Source organism: Meleagris gallopavo, chromosome Z (assembly GCF_905368555.1).
Source record: "Meleagris gallopavo chromosome Z, MGAL_WU_HG_1.1, whole genome shotgun sequence".
NCBI classification, from domain to species: domain Eukaryota; kingdom Metazoa; phylum Chordata; class Aves; order Galliformes; family Phasianidae; genus Meleagris; species Meleagris gallopavo.
Genome location: NC_139435.1, coordinates 22,339,099 through 22,352,035, shown reverse-complemented (window position 1 = coordinate 22,352,035; position 12,937 = coordinate 22,339,099). Strand labels below are relative to the sequence as shown.

The 12,937-nt window shown below is 41.5% G+C and overlaps 1 long non-coding RNA gene across 5 annotated transcripts in view; it reads left to right on the top strand.

The window, feature by feature from the left end:
- The first annotated feature begins 9,284 nt into the window (after positions 1-9,284).
- The window catches only part of LOC146542163 (uncharacterized), a 36,554-nt gene continuing 32,901 nt past the window's right edge, over positions 9,285-12,937 (top strand). For 2 of the 5 annotated variants that reach the window (XR_014880427.1, XR_014880431.1), the window contains exons 1-2: positions 9,285-9,555; positions 10,929-11,172. This is a non-coding gene — a long non-coding RNA (uncharacterized LOC146542163). The remainder of the gene's footprint in view (positions 9,556-10,928; positions 11,173-12,937) is intronic. The other 3 variants (XR_014880429.1, XR_014880428.1, XR_014880430.1) reach the window with 3 other exon arrangements.

The window sequence follows — 12,937 nt, the reverse complement described above, 5'->3', positions numbered from 1 at the left end:
TTCTGGTCACCTGTTGTCCATAAGGGGGCAATATATGGCAAGAAGTACTGATTTCCTGAACTGCAAGAGGGGTTTTCAGGACACAAATTTCATCTTTCTTTGTGTTTCCTACTGGAGCACCTCCTCGTCACCTGAGACTGAATGTGAAGGATCCTAACCCTGCAGCACTATTGTTTTCAAAACAGCATGTTTTTGGTGACTGCTGAGAAGCTTATTTCATTTTGTACAAACTATAGTTCTGATTGGGGCAGTGGTGCTATATTTATCTTTTGCTTTCATGTAGAAGATGAAGAAAAAAAAAAACATTCTGAAGAAAACGAAGGGCAACAAATACTGTCTTTCCAACAAGATGCATCAAGAACCAGTATAAAAATCCTGTTCAGCTACAGTTACATGATTTCAGTAGAATACATTTATCAGAACTGAATGAGATTACAGGAGGAATTTCCTCTCAGTCGTATTAAAGGTGAAATCTAGATTGGCTTACCAGCCTCTATGCACCTTTGCACTCTCATAGTACAGTTCCTATGTGACTCTATCATTCCTGGACTAGGCTGGCCCTTCAGACAAGGTAAAGAAACCTGGTGGCCAGTTCCTCCAATGCCCCTCCGATGGTATTAGCCTGGATTCAATGTTATGGCCACAGCCTATTTCTGTTACCTGTTCCATGGTCTCAAAGAGGGATGTAGCTGTGCACTGCCAACAGCACTTAGGGCTTCTGCTTGTGCTGGCCACGGCTTGTAGATTGTTTCTGATGTGGTCCTATGCAAGAAAAGACATTGTGATGTAAGACAGTGCAGAAGGAAAGTTCATGCAGAGGACGCCCCTGCAGCCTCACCTTCTTTTCTATTAGGCACCGTCTGACAGATGTGACCTATAAGTCAGTCTCCAAACAGGTCACTGAGCTGAGGACAGTGAAATGGAAACCATGAGTTGAAGCTATTGAGCAAATTTCTCATAATCTTTGGTAAGCTCCATCTTCTGCCATATGAAAATCCACTTCAAACTGATTGTACTAGTTAAGTATTTTGGTGGCATGGTAAAGTTTCTGCACACACACCAGCAGTAAAAAATAACGTCACAATGCTGGTGACTAAAAGTCATTATCTTCTATAGAGACCAACTTCCCAATATCATTCAAACACCAGACCATCAGAGTCATCTGTGAATATTTCTTTCGGGGAAATGAATCACAGCACGACACAGGAATGGTGTTACAGTAGTCTTTCCATGGAGCTCATATGTCAGTGTACACCATAGCACAGGTTCCTGGGCTTGGGATGGGCTATCCAGCAGCTGTCAGTTTTATGCCCCAGGGATTCAATAAAGTAAAAAAATGTTTTAGTCTCCACAGTGTATCCTATCCTCACTGTACAGCCTCAACCTCTTTTTCTGCTGTGCTCCACCTCCTTTCAAACTTGGATGGAGTTCAAACTTGCTGTACGTGACTTTTCTCTTATTGCACTCATTTCTGAATGGTCTCAGAAAATCAAATTTTAGCTGAGGCAGGGGGCAAACTCTGTGCTGGCAGAAATTGAGTTCTGTTGTGATTTCGGCTGAGATAATTTTCTTCATAGTAGCTGGTACGGTGCTGTGATTTGGATTTATCAAGGAAATAGTGATGATAACACCTCGATGTTTCAGTTGTTGCATAAAAGTACTGCACAGAGCCAAGAACGCTTCAGCTTCTCCTGCTGCCCTGCCAGCAAGGGACTAGGTGTGCACGAGTAGCAGGGAGAGGACAGAATCGGGACAGCTTACCTAAACTTGCAAAGGTATGTCCTGTACCATGCAGTCATGTGGAAAAAATTAAAAAAGGAGGAAGAAAGGAGGAAGAGGGCCTCTTGGAGTGATGCTGTTTATGTTCCCAAGAAATCACTAGACACCATGCTTTCCTGCAAGTACAATCTCTCTGCTGATGGGAAGTAGTAGCCTTGCTTTGCTTTGCTTGAATATGTGGCTTCTGCTTTAACCAATAAACTGTCTTTATCTCAATTCAGGAGTTCTTGCACTTTTACTTTCCTGTTTCTCCCTCATCCCACTGCTGGCAGCGAGCAAGCAGATGTTGTGCTGAGGGGCCTACCAGGGCCAGCCACCAAAGCCCCCAGGGTAAGATGGGGATTTATGTCCTCCTGGCTCAGTCTGATCCTTTAGCCCCAGTAAAATCCTATGCAGGGAATTGTCCTTTCTCAATGGGCCTCACACTTGTCTCTATCTCCACATGGGAGTCCAAATGTCAGGCCTCAGCAGCGCTTGGCCTGAGATTTCTTGAACAGCCCAACATGCTGTCCCTGCTTTGGTTGCAGCAAGCCATAGCAGAGCAAGCACAGAAGATGCTTTCAGCACCTGAAAGTGTATTGTTAAATTCTGATCTGAGTACACACAGTCCCCTAAGCAGCCTCATAACTCCTCACTTCAACACACTGTGACTTTTAGGGTCAAACATGGCTTTAAAATTAGAGCTAACAAGAAGATGACTAAGAAAAGGGAAGAGGGAGATAAAGTGATCTAAAATTCTAAAACTGAAAAAATTCTTCCCTCATGAGTTTGATATGCAAAACAGATGATCCTTAAAAAAAAAAAAAAAAAAAAATCAGATAGAAGAAAGTAGCCTGGGATGAGTCTATATCCTGCTGCACTAGAACCACAAGCACGTGAGAGAGGATAATACAATTGATTATTCTGCCAAATAGAAATGTCCATCCTTTAGTTGTTCTGTCTGCAGAGAAAACAGTTGGTTTTTTTGGTTTTGTTTTTTTTTTTTTTTTAATCAGATTTCCTTTTTTTCTTTTTTTTTAGTCAGTAACCAGCGTGATACAAATTGTACTGTTTTTTGAACTACTCACATTATGTGATACTGAATAACCCAGCCACTAGAAAACCACAGGCTGACTTCCTAGGGAATGTCTTCATTATTAATCTGTTTGTGCAGGAGCTAGACAATTTCTCTCTAAAGACGTTTGAAATGGGATTGTTCCTCAAGTAAAGCAGTGAAGAAGGCAAGCTGCAAGATTTCTTATTTTCTTGACCCTAAAATATATTATATTCTCATCCCTCCAGACATTTTTTTAGCATCACAATATGGTTTTAAACAGCTGAATTGTTTTCCTCCAAAGCTACCTTGTTAAGGCTCAGTTGTTAACTAAAAACTTAGCCTCCTAAATTCAAAATTATCTAAAAGCTTAGCCGCCTAAGTGCAAAATCTGTTGAAATCCATTGCATTTGACCTACAATAAATTATTTACCTGCTTCAAAAAACAAGTATTTCTCTCTCCTGTTCTCTAACAATGCACAAATGATAACTGATGCAGTTATTTCATGAAATCTCTGTTAAACTTTTACTGAAGTCAGTGTACTTCTTGCCCTGACGGGCACCCTAAAATCAGTCAACAGCCAAAACCATCTTGTCCTCTTATTCTTCTGTATTTATATATATATATGATGTGGAATATTGATAGCAAACATCTTAAACCAAGACAGTTGTCCTCTTAAACTGCTTTCTAATCACCTGTGAATCATTCTGAAAGTGGAAGCCAAGCAAGTGGTTTTTATGTTACAATTTATTTCAAGTAACAGTTATTAGCAATTTATGATATTCTTGATCTCTCTCCATTCTTCTCTGGCAGGCCTATGCCACTGTATTTACAAGAAGGGTTATTTCTAGATCTAACATATAAAACCATTTTAGGTGGTATCACTTAAAAGCTTAATGTTTACCAAATGCCAAAATGAGAATATTTTGAGATATTTCCTCCTAAAGAAAGGTTTGGCCCCCTCCATCACACAAATCAAAACATACCTCCTCAAAGAAAACGCTTTCTACTCTGGCTTTGGTATTACGTTTCATATTCTCCTTTCTATCTGTTTCACTTGGCATTACTATAGTTATAGGCCAGACATGAACATGTGTTCAGCTGGGCCAGAGCACAAAGGGTGAACCACAAGTCTTGCTGAACTTCAGGAAGTGTTTTCATGAATGATCATCCTGGTTTCTGGCCTTGAAACTCAGAGAAATGACAAGGCACTGCTTTTTTCCACTGCTTCTCATACATGTGGACTGATCACTGTCATTTTGAGGGGAACAAAAGAGAAGAAGCTCATTTCAATCACATGGCAAGCAAAAGAAAGACCTCACAGTTTCATCCAGAGATCTGTCTTTCAAACTGAAGCCATTAGAGAGACAGCTATTCAGAAGCTGTTCCTTCTCCTGCAGAATCTGTCCTCTTATTTCTTGTATCTCTTTTAAGCCATAGTAAGACCTTGATAATAACAGACTAGCTCCTGTCCTAGCCTGGTGTCAACAGCACTCTATTCTCAAATGTTCAGGCATTCAATGTAGCAGAGACACCAGGCAGTACGATAATACTGACCTATGAAAATAGTTAGGAAGTACCCAACCAGCAAGAGCATTTCTTTGAAGGTAGACAAGTATGGCTTTGCTGAAGAATAGCTTCTGTATTTTCTCTGATTTTTATCCTTTAGCCACTCCAACTATCTGTATGAAAAGGGCCTTTTCACTGGAAATGGAGTATTCAGAAACTGCACTTCAGAACATTATCACAAAATGTTTCTGCATACAGTAAACATTTCCAACCCGCATACATACTTGCTGCTGTTCCTGCTTGTGATAATTTCTGCATGAGGAATGCCTATTTTTGTAAATAAAAATAACACTTGCATGTGAAAGATATTTGCTATTTTTTAGAATATTTTGATTTCTGGAAACAGACCCCCGCTGCATAGGGCCTTCAATTCTCCTAGCTAACAAACGGTCTCTCCCCTTGGACTAATTTTAGCTATTGTCACTTGAAAGTTTTAATGGTTTCAGCCACCTACTGCCTAAACACAACTTTTCCAGCCCCTCTTTACCACTCTGCCCGTTCATATATCTAAGGAATATAAATAGTTTTATTTGGAAGATGGTCACTGGAGATGGAGGTGGAGAGACTGGAATCATCTGAGAGTAAATAGATTGTTAATTCCCTTCTGAGCACTGAGCTGCTGATTCACTCCCAATCAGATCCCACACAGCCTGCGCTGAGTCAGCCCAGAGGGTGTTGAATAGTTAAGAGCAAAGACAATTCAGAAGATAATGGTTCTGCAAAGACCAAAACAGCAAAATGATTCAGAAGGGGTACTAAAAGAAGAAAAACATACACTGCAGGGGGGGGGGATAGGGAGGAGGAAGGGAAATAAAAATGGAAAATCATCCATCCGCCCTGGTCTGGGAAACAAAGGTGTTCATGGAGCTCAAAGAAGAAGCAGAGGTGAATGAGAGGAAAGGATTAGATGGAAGAGAAGAAAAGACAGAAATAGTGTTAGAATGAAATCATCAGGAAAGAACCAAAAAGGAAAAAGTGTAGGCAGAAAATGGGCTCAAAGTAGGTAAAACTTCCAAGTGTCCTCAGTTTAGCCACCAATTTCCTTTTCACATAAGCATGCACACAAAAACTCGTAACCAAAATTGTTATAACATACATGTCCACGGGGAGGAAACAGCAGATGTGTGGCTCCATGGTCAAAGACTTTCCATCCTTTTCAGAGCAGCAAGCATGAGATAGAAAAAATAGTCAAAGCTCATATGAAAAACAGACACCCCAGAAGCACATTCACCCAGATTAAAATTAGGCTTCTCCCTTTGTATTTCCTGAAAATTCAACAGGGAGTGTAAAGCTCCTGACCTGAATGCTCTGAATCAACCTGTGGGACACTGTCACAATGTTTGGCAGCTGTGTCACTTCCCTCCCTCTTCACACCTCATTCATGCGGAACAAGGGTAAGCTGCTGCAGTGCCTCCTGCGGCAGTGAGCTTGTGCCTTGCTCAGAGCACATCTCTAATACACTCTGCCAAATAACTCAGCCTGATATCCCCTTCTCCTTAGAGCTTCCCATTTAAAATAGTTTGTGTATATTTAATCTCTGCTAGTTTAAAGAGACCATAGTGAAGGTCTGTCAACAAGATGACAGAAGCAGATTGTTAAAGAGAGAATATATTGACTTGCACCTGGCAGATTCAACACATGGCAATGGTTAAAATGTAGGCACATGTTAGTGGTGCTGATCCTAGAGACTGAGGACAAACATTTAAAATCATGTCTCTGGGTACTATTGCCTGTGCAGAGCTTTATGGATGATGCAAAGCCTATGTGACCAATGCTCTGAAGCTCTCAGGTACACGTGAGAAGAGTGTAGGAAAGTGGTTACCAACAGGATAATTCAGCTTTCAGTCCTTTGTGTGCTCTCCTCAGTCTATTCAGTGAGCAAGGAGACACCACGCTTTAATTCCCAGCCTTATCTCCTCAGCTAGGTGACTAAAGGTAGGAGGGGATAAGTCCAAGTCTACATCCCCAGTTTAAGCACTGAAATAGGTGTTCAGGTTAGGTTGCACGAGCTCTTCCAAGTGTGCATATTAATTATTTGTACCTGAACACAAATGGTAATTTCAAGCAGTGGAGATGTGAATGCCTGCATAAAAATTAGTCTCACCTCATTCTTCTAGGAAGCTAAGATAAACTAAACATCACATCTAAGTCTACAGCGTACTGTTCTAATACCCCAAACTGATGGAAAATAAAATTACAGGTTCTGGAATAACATACATAATGTCATCCTCTCTGACAAAGTTTGCTTTGGTGAGGCTGTTCTGCTTTGTTTTTGCTATATATTCCCATTAGAAGAGGCAAACTCTGTCTTCACACTTTGAGCTTTGAGATGGCCTGGACCTCCTCGTGACTGAGGAACAATTTCCAGGGTCTCACCCCAGTTTCTGGAAGAAGTAGCTTGTGTAATGGAGAGAGTTATTAAATCACTAAGGCTCCAAAGTCACTGAGACACCAATACAGTACCTACCCTCATGCACATCTGTGTTTCTGAGGTACGATTCTCAGTGGAGGAAGTTAGTAGCAGGGAGAAAGAACGTAGCTCTTCTGAGGAGATCCTACTGCTCATTTCATGGAACAGTCACACCTAAATCATTCAATATCTTTATCAATGACATAGACTATGGAATCGAGTGCACCCTCAGGAGGTTTGCAGACAACACCAAGCTGAGTGGTACAGTCAATATGTTGGAGGGAAGGGAAACCATCCAGAGAGACCTGGACAGGCTGGAGAAGAGGGCCCATGAGAACATAATGAGGTTCAATAAGGCCAAATACAAAGGCCAGGTATTTATAAAAACTGGAGAAAGATATCCTTGAGAGCAGCCCTGTGGAGGACTTGGGGTCCTGATAATGAGAAGCTGGACATGAGCCAGCAGTGTGCGTTTGCAGCCCAGAAGGCCAACTGTGTTCTGGGCTGCATTAAAAAAGGGGTGGCCAGCAGGGAGAGGGAGGTGATTTTCCCCCTCTACTCAGCTCTTGTGAGGCCCTATCTGGAGTACTGCTTCCAGGCCTGGGGCCCCCAGCTCAGGAAGGACATGGAGCTCTTGGAGCAGGTCCAGAGAAGGGCCACTAAGATGATCAGAGGACTGGAGCACATCTACTATGAAGAAGGGTTGAAGGAACTGGGCTTGTTTAGCTTGGAGAAGAGAAGGCTCTGGGAAGACCTCATTGTGGCCTTCCAGTACTTCAAGGGAGCATATAAACAAGAGGGGGAACAGCTGTTTACGAGGGTGGATAGTGATAGGACAGGGGGAATGGCTTTAAACTAAGACAGAAGAGATTTAGATTTGACATTAGAAGGAAGATTTTCACACAGAGGGTGGTGATGCACTGGAACAGGTTGCCCAGGATAGTTGTGGATGCCCCATCCCTGTAGGCATTCAAGGCCAGGCTGGATGTGAAATAACGCACTGCAGATATTGATGAGGAGTTTGTACTGAAACACTGTCATTGTCTGTGACATTTCTGGAGGGTGAGAATCGGTGCAAAGAATTGAAATTCATCATTTGGCAGATACGGGCTACCATCAGTAGCTTCACAACTCTGACATGGCATAGGCTGTCAAGGCCTTCCCTCATCCAATACCACCTCCTGTGCTTGAGGAAGCTCACACCAATACATCCTACTGTTCAGAAACTGCAGTACCAAATGACTGCATATATGGAGCCAAGTATTTTGAGGCTGAAAGGAATTTCTGGGGTGGGGCATGCTAAGATACACAATGAAACATATCCACCTAAGGACAGACAGAGTGAAATTGTAGGTGAGTTTGGGAAAGCATATCATCTCTTAATTGCTTTGACAAACGTACACCCATTGCTAGCCCTACTGATGGAGACAGTGAGTGTGTTAACTGCAAGGAGCACTGTTCCTGATCCAGCAGGGTTAGGGAGCCATACTGGAAGAGGTCTACAGATGTCAGAAACACTGGGCAAGGGTCCAGACAGTGAGGTGCCATGGAGCACAGGCACTTGCATGTTTCAGCCACTTTGGAGAGCAGCATTGTGCCTGAGTGCCTTCAGAGACTTCATAACCCTGCCAGAGAGAAACAGGTGGTGAGCTTGGTGACACTGTATCTCGAGTTTTGCTGGGCAAGTGGAGGAAAAACTGTCCACAGATTTAAGGGGTCAAGGAGGTTTCTTCCTCTCCTCCCTCTTTTGAAAATGAGTGAGACAATGAAGACTGCTTTCAGTAGTAGCGCAGAGGAAACTTTTGATTTTAGACATCCTATTTTTACCTTTTTCTGAGAACATCAGTTAGATCAAAATTTCTCCAGGGGATACAGCAGTAGAGACAAATTTTCCCACCCCATAAATATTAAGGTGAAAAAATAGAAAGTGCAGGACAAGTGGTAAAACATTTTTTTTTTCCCTCTAAAAGATACTGATTTTCACTGGCATGTTCAAAGAAAAGCATGTTCAAAATATTCGTTCAAAATGTCTTATTGTGCTCACATTAGTATTTCTGGCAAATTTGGGGCTTTTAAAACAGTGAATTCACTGTACTTCACTCATCTGGTACCATCTAGTAAGTGGCTGATTGGTACAATGAAGGACAACACCAAGAAACACACGGACAGTAAATACCTCTAATACAGCAAATATTACCTATTTTTACATGACTGCTATTGGTCGTAGGCTGGAACCTGCCAGAATTAATCACTCCAAGGAGAAGATGAAACATTTCAGCTCCTCTTCTTTGGAAGAAAGCAACAGGAGCCAGATTCAAGCAGTTTTCACAAGAAAAAGACACACAAAGGTGGAACTGCCCTCCTTGGCTTGGGACTGCTGGCTGCTGGTATGGTGTCACAGAAGCCCTCCAGGCCATCCTGCTGCCTGTGCCTGCAACAGACAGAAGGGCAGCAGACTGCTGCTTGACTCTAAATTTAGATAGAGATTACAACTCTTTGCAGACTACCCTCTTCATGCCTCACTGCTCTGCAGGCCCCATGTAGTCCTTGCTCAGCTTACGTGGATGGCTCGGATCCACAATGGCAGTACAGGAGCTCTAGTGGCATTTCTCTCTCACAGTCACACTGTATGCTTTGCTCTGCTGCCTAATCCTTGCACCAGGACCTGAAGAGATTTTTCTTGGATGTTCTGCCTGCAAAACTCCTCTGCATTCACTTACTGTTAAGTTCAACTTTGTAGCTGATACAGGAAAAGAAATGCAGGTATGTGAAGCTTTTGAAAATTCTACAACAAAGAAACACATCTGTGATTTTATTTTTTTTTTTTTCTTCAGAATGCCTCTGGTTCTATGTCTCTTACATTGAGTATGACATACATTTTATAATTTACATGCACAAACATGTGCCTTACTTCAGTGGACAGTTTCCACTGGAGTTTAGTCTGTGCTTTAGCAAGTTGCTTAATCAGTGGCTGAAGGTTAATACAGAAACACTGATTCATTATATAAAAAGAATCACTAAAACCTTAGCAAACTAATAAACTGCTAATTGGTTTCTGCCTACTTGCGCTGATAGGATTTAAGACAAAAACTGTATATTTGCAAAACATCTTGCAATTATTAAGCCAAAATGAGTGGACTTGCCTTAACTTATTATGTTTGACTGCAGAAATGATGTTTGCCTTTACTGATGTTGTAACTGACTGTTACAGGTTAGGTGCAAAGCTTCTCCTGGCAGTTAATAGCTTAATGTGTTGGGAAAACCTTACAGGAATGATTTTCAGCAACGCACAGCTTGGTGACATAGTTTTAGACTGTGTATATGCTTGACAGATGTGGACCTGGAATATTACTGAGTTTTTATTTGAAAAAAAAAAAAAATTAAGAAGGAATAACAAGCAGATTTTTTTAATATATATTCTGCCTAGAAGGCAAAAGGATTTTGTCTGCTAAAAGCATTCATTTTCTGATCAAAATGGGCTGCCTCAGGAGAGGGCAGGAATGCAGATACCATATGTAACTTGAGAAGCTTGCACCATAATGTGAAGTCAGTAGAGATCCCACTAAGGCTTGGAGGCAGGAGAGACAGTGGAGAACTGCACAGGAAAGAAAAAAAAAAAAAAAAGAAGGAAAAAAAAAAAGAAAAAAAAAAAAGAAGAAAAAAAAAAGAGAGAGAGAGAGAGAGAAACAGGAAATGAATGCTCAATCAAGTTCATAAAATTAATGCATTGAGAAAAATCCTTATCTATTATGAGCCTTCATCCAGAAAAGGCCAATCTCAAATATGTAGTCCAAGTGTCTCTGGCTTGGAATTTGTTTTTGTTGCACTGATTAAATCCATTATATAGGGAGGTTGTCTTATGACATGAAGTAATGCTTCATGTACCTCTGGAAAGCAAATGATTGGCTTTTAGGAATCTGAATCCACTAGGTGCAAGATATTTGATCATCTAGAAACTTCACTAGTGAAAAGAAAGACAGATTTCCCTCCTTCTACTGTATAATATTTCAGTATGCTGGATACTTCTCAAGGGAAGATACTCAAGGTTGGTACTATTTCTAGCAAAGTATACTGGTTAATAGGGCAATCTCAAATGGGAACACTCATGGCTTTTACTTGTCTCTCATTCCTGCTAGTGCTGCTGGTCCTGGAAGATCTTACTCTCTGCTCCACAGATGTCAGCTCTGCAACATGCCTCAACTCTGAGACAGGCACAAAAGCTGTCAGTTGCAGCTCTTGCTTGTATTTTCAGCACTGTCTGTGAGTACTGAGCCACTGTGCTGCAGATGAGCAGGGAAGAAGTCCTCATCTCCTATTAGATGGGGCTCCCTCACAGCTTCGCAATCACTGAAGGAACCATGTGCCAGTCAGTGGAACCAGGTGCCACTTATAGGCTGTCCCTCCTACTAATCTAGTTGCACAGATTATGAGCACTGCCACCTTTCCTTGCTGTTTTTCTTTCTAGTGGGATGTTTGGCGTAGGAAGCGCTGTGAAGAATCTGCGTGGCTTTGGAACAATTCCTTCTTGCAGCAATTTAACATCCAGTTCCAGCTCTCCCACTGAGATCAGCCAGCTACCCCACATAGCCTGGATCAGGTTCCAATCCTGCCACATCATCAGTCTAAATGGGGAGAAAAGAACATTTATTGGATTGGCTAAGCTGTCAGTTGAAATAGATGGAACACTAGAACATTACAAATGATTAAGCAGTGAAGTGAGGACAGGATAAAAATGAATGGTTTTAGAAACCAGCACTGAGAGAGAAAAGGAGCCCTTAAAGAACCCCAAGAGCACAATAGATCATATCTACAAGGGAGAAAAATAAGCTTTAGGAAAGGAAACCATTTTATTACAATGATAAAAGCAACTGCATTAGAGTGATTGTCTGCAGACTCCAGCATCAAAATTAGACCAAATCATTTCTTTTACCAGGACTGTGAAAGAGTAGTTTCCTCAACAAGAATAATATGTTTATGTAGTATTCTTTTGTGATGTTCATTACTGAGCCATTACAAAAAGAAAAAGAGCACTAATTTTTTTTTCTTTAAAGCCAGCACTTGCCACTGTAACACTTGAAGCCTCCCATGAGCCATCAATTAGGAGGTCAGCACATTAGCAGAGAAATCCAATTCTTATAGTCTGGTAATGCTCCTGGGTTTGCAGAAATGTGCAAAGCATTTCCTCTTCACATGTGTTCCCAAGTGGCTAATCTTCATAATATATATTATGTTATATATATTATATATAGGTTGCTGAGAGTTAGGAATTTGTGCTGGGAACTGAAGTTGGATCCTCTGTAGCAACATGGGGATGTGGCAGCCTCTAACAGCTGTCTCATTATAGGTCATGAGATTGTAACAACCAGATGAGATTCTTCAAAAGAAAGTGCTTAAATAATTGGTTCAGGAGAATTGTATAGCCCCTGCCCAGCAGAGCAGACTTTGAAGTCTAGACATAAATAATCTGGATAGCTAACTGATATTTGATATGACTGGATAATCGTTTGCATGTGCACAGCAGCTCAATATGTGAGTAGCTTTTACTTTCAGAAAGCAGTCTGAATGTACCAGAGCTTCTGTACCACATGCCAAGCAGTGAATAGATAGGGCCAGAACAGCTGTAAGGACTGAGAAGCAAATGTGCTTTTCTCCTGAGTGTGGCCACCCAGGAGGACACATCAGGGGATCCATGGGGAGTGAACAAGGAGAAGATGCCTGGCGAAGAAACAGAAATATGATAGTAAGCGTGCTTCACACAAAGAAGTTAATATGATGAGTTGTGAGTTCTCTGCTTTACCTAAATCATCACACTGCTGTTGCATTGAACAGGACTGCTCCAAACTCCTTACTAAACCCCAGAATTGCTCATCTTTTTACCCCCATACTTTGACAAAGCTTTGCAAAAAATACAGCTGCTCTGAGTATGAACCTCCCTGCATACATGGAGCATGGGGAGCTCCCTCGCATCCTTCCTCATTCTGCAAAAATGCATCTCATCCTCTTTGTGAGTTCAGAGGTTGATTTTATTAGTTTGCTTTCCTTTCTTTCTTGGCTCTAATTTGCCTGAAGAAAGACACTCTTCTGCTGCAAACCTCTTTGTGCCTTGGATACTACTGTGGATTATCATTTTTTTACACATCCAATT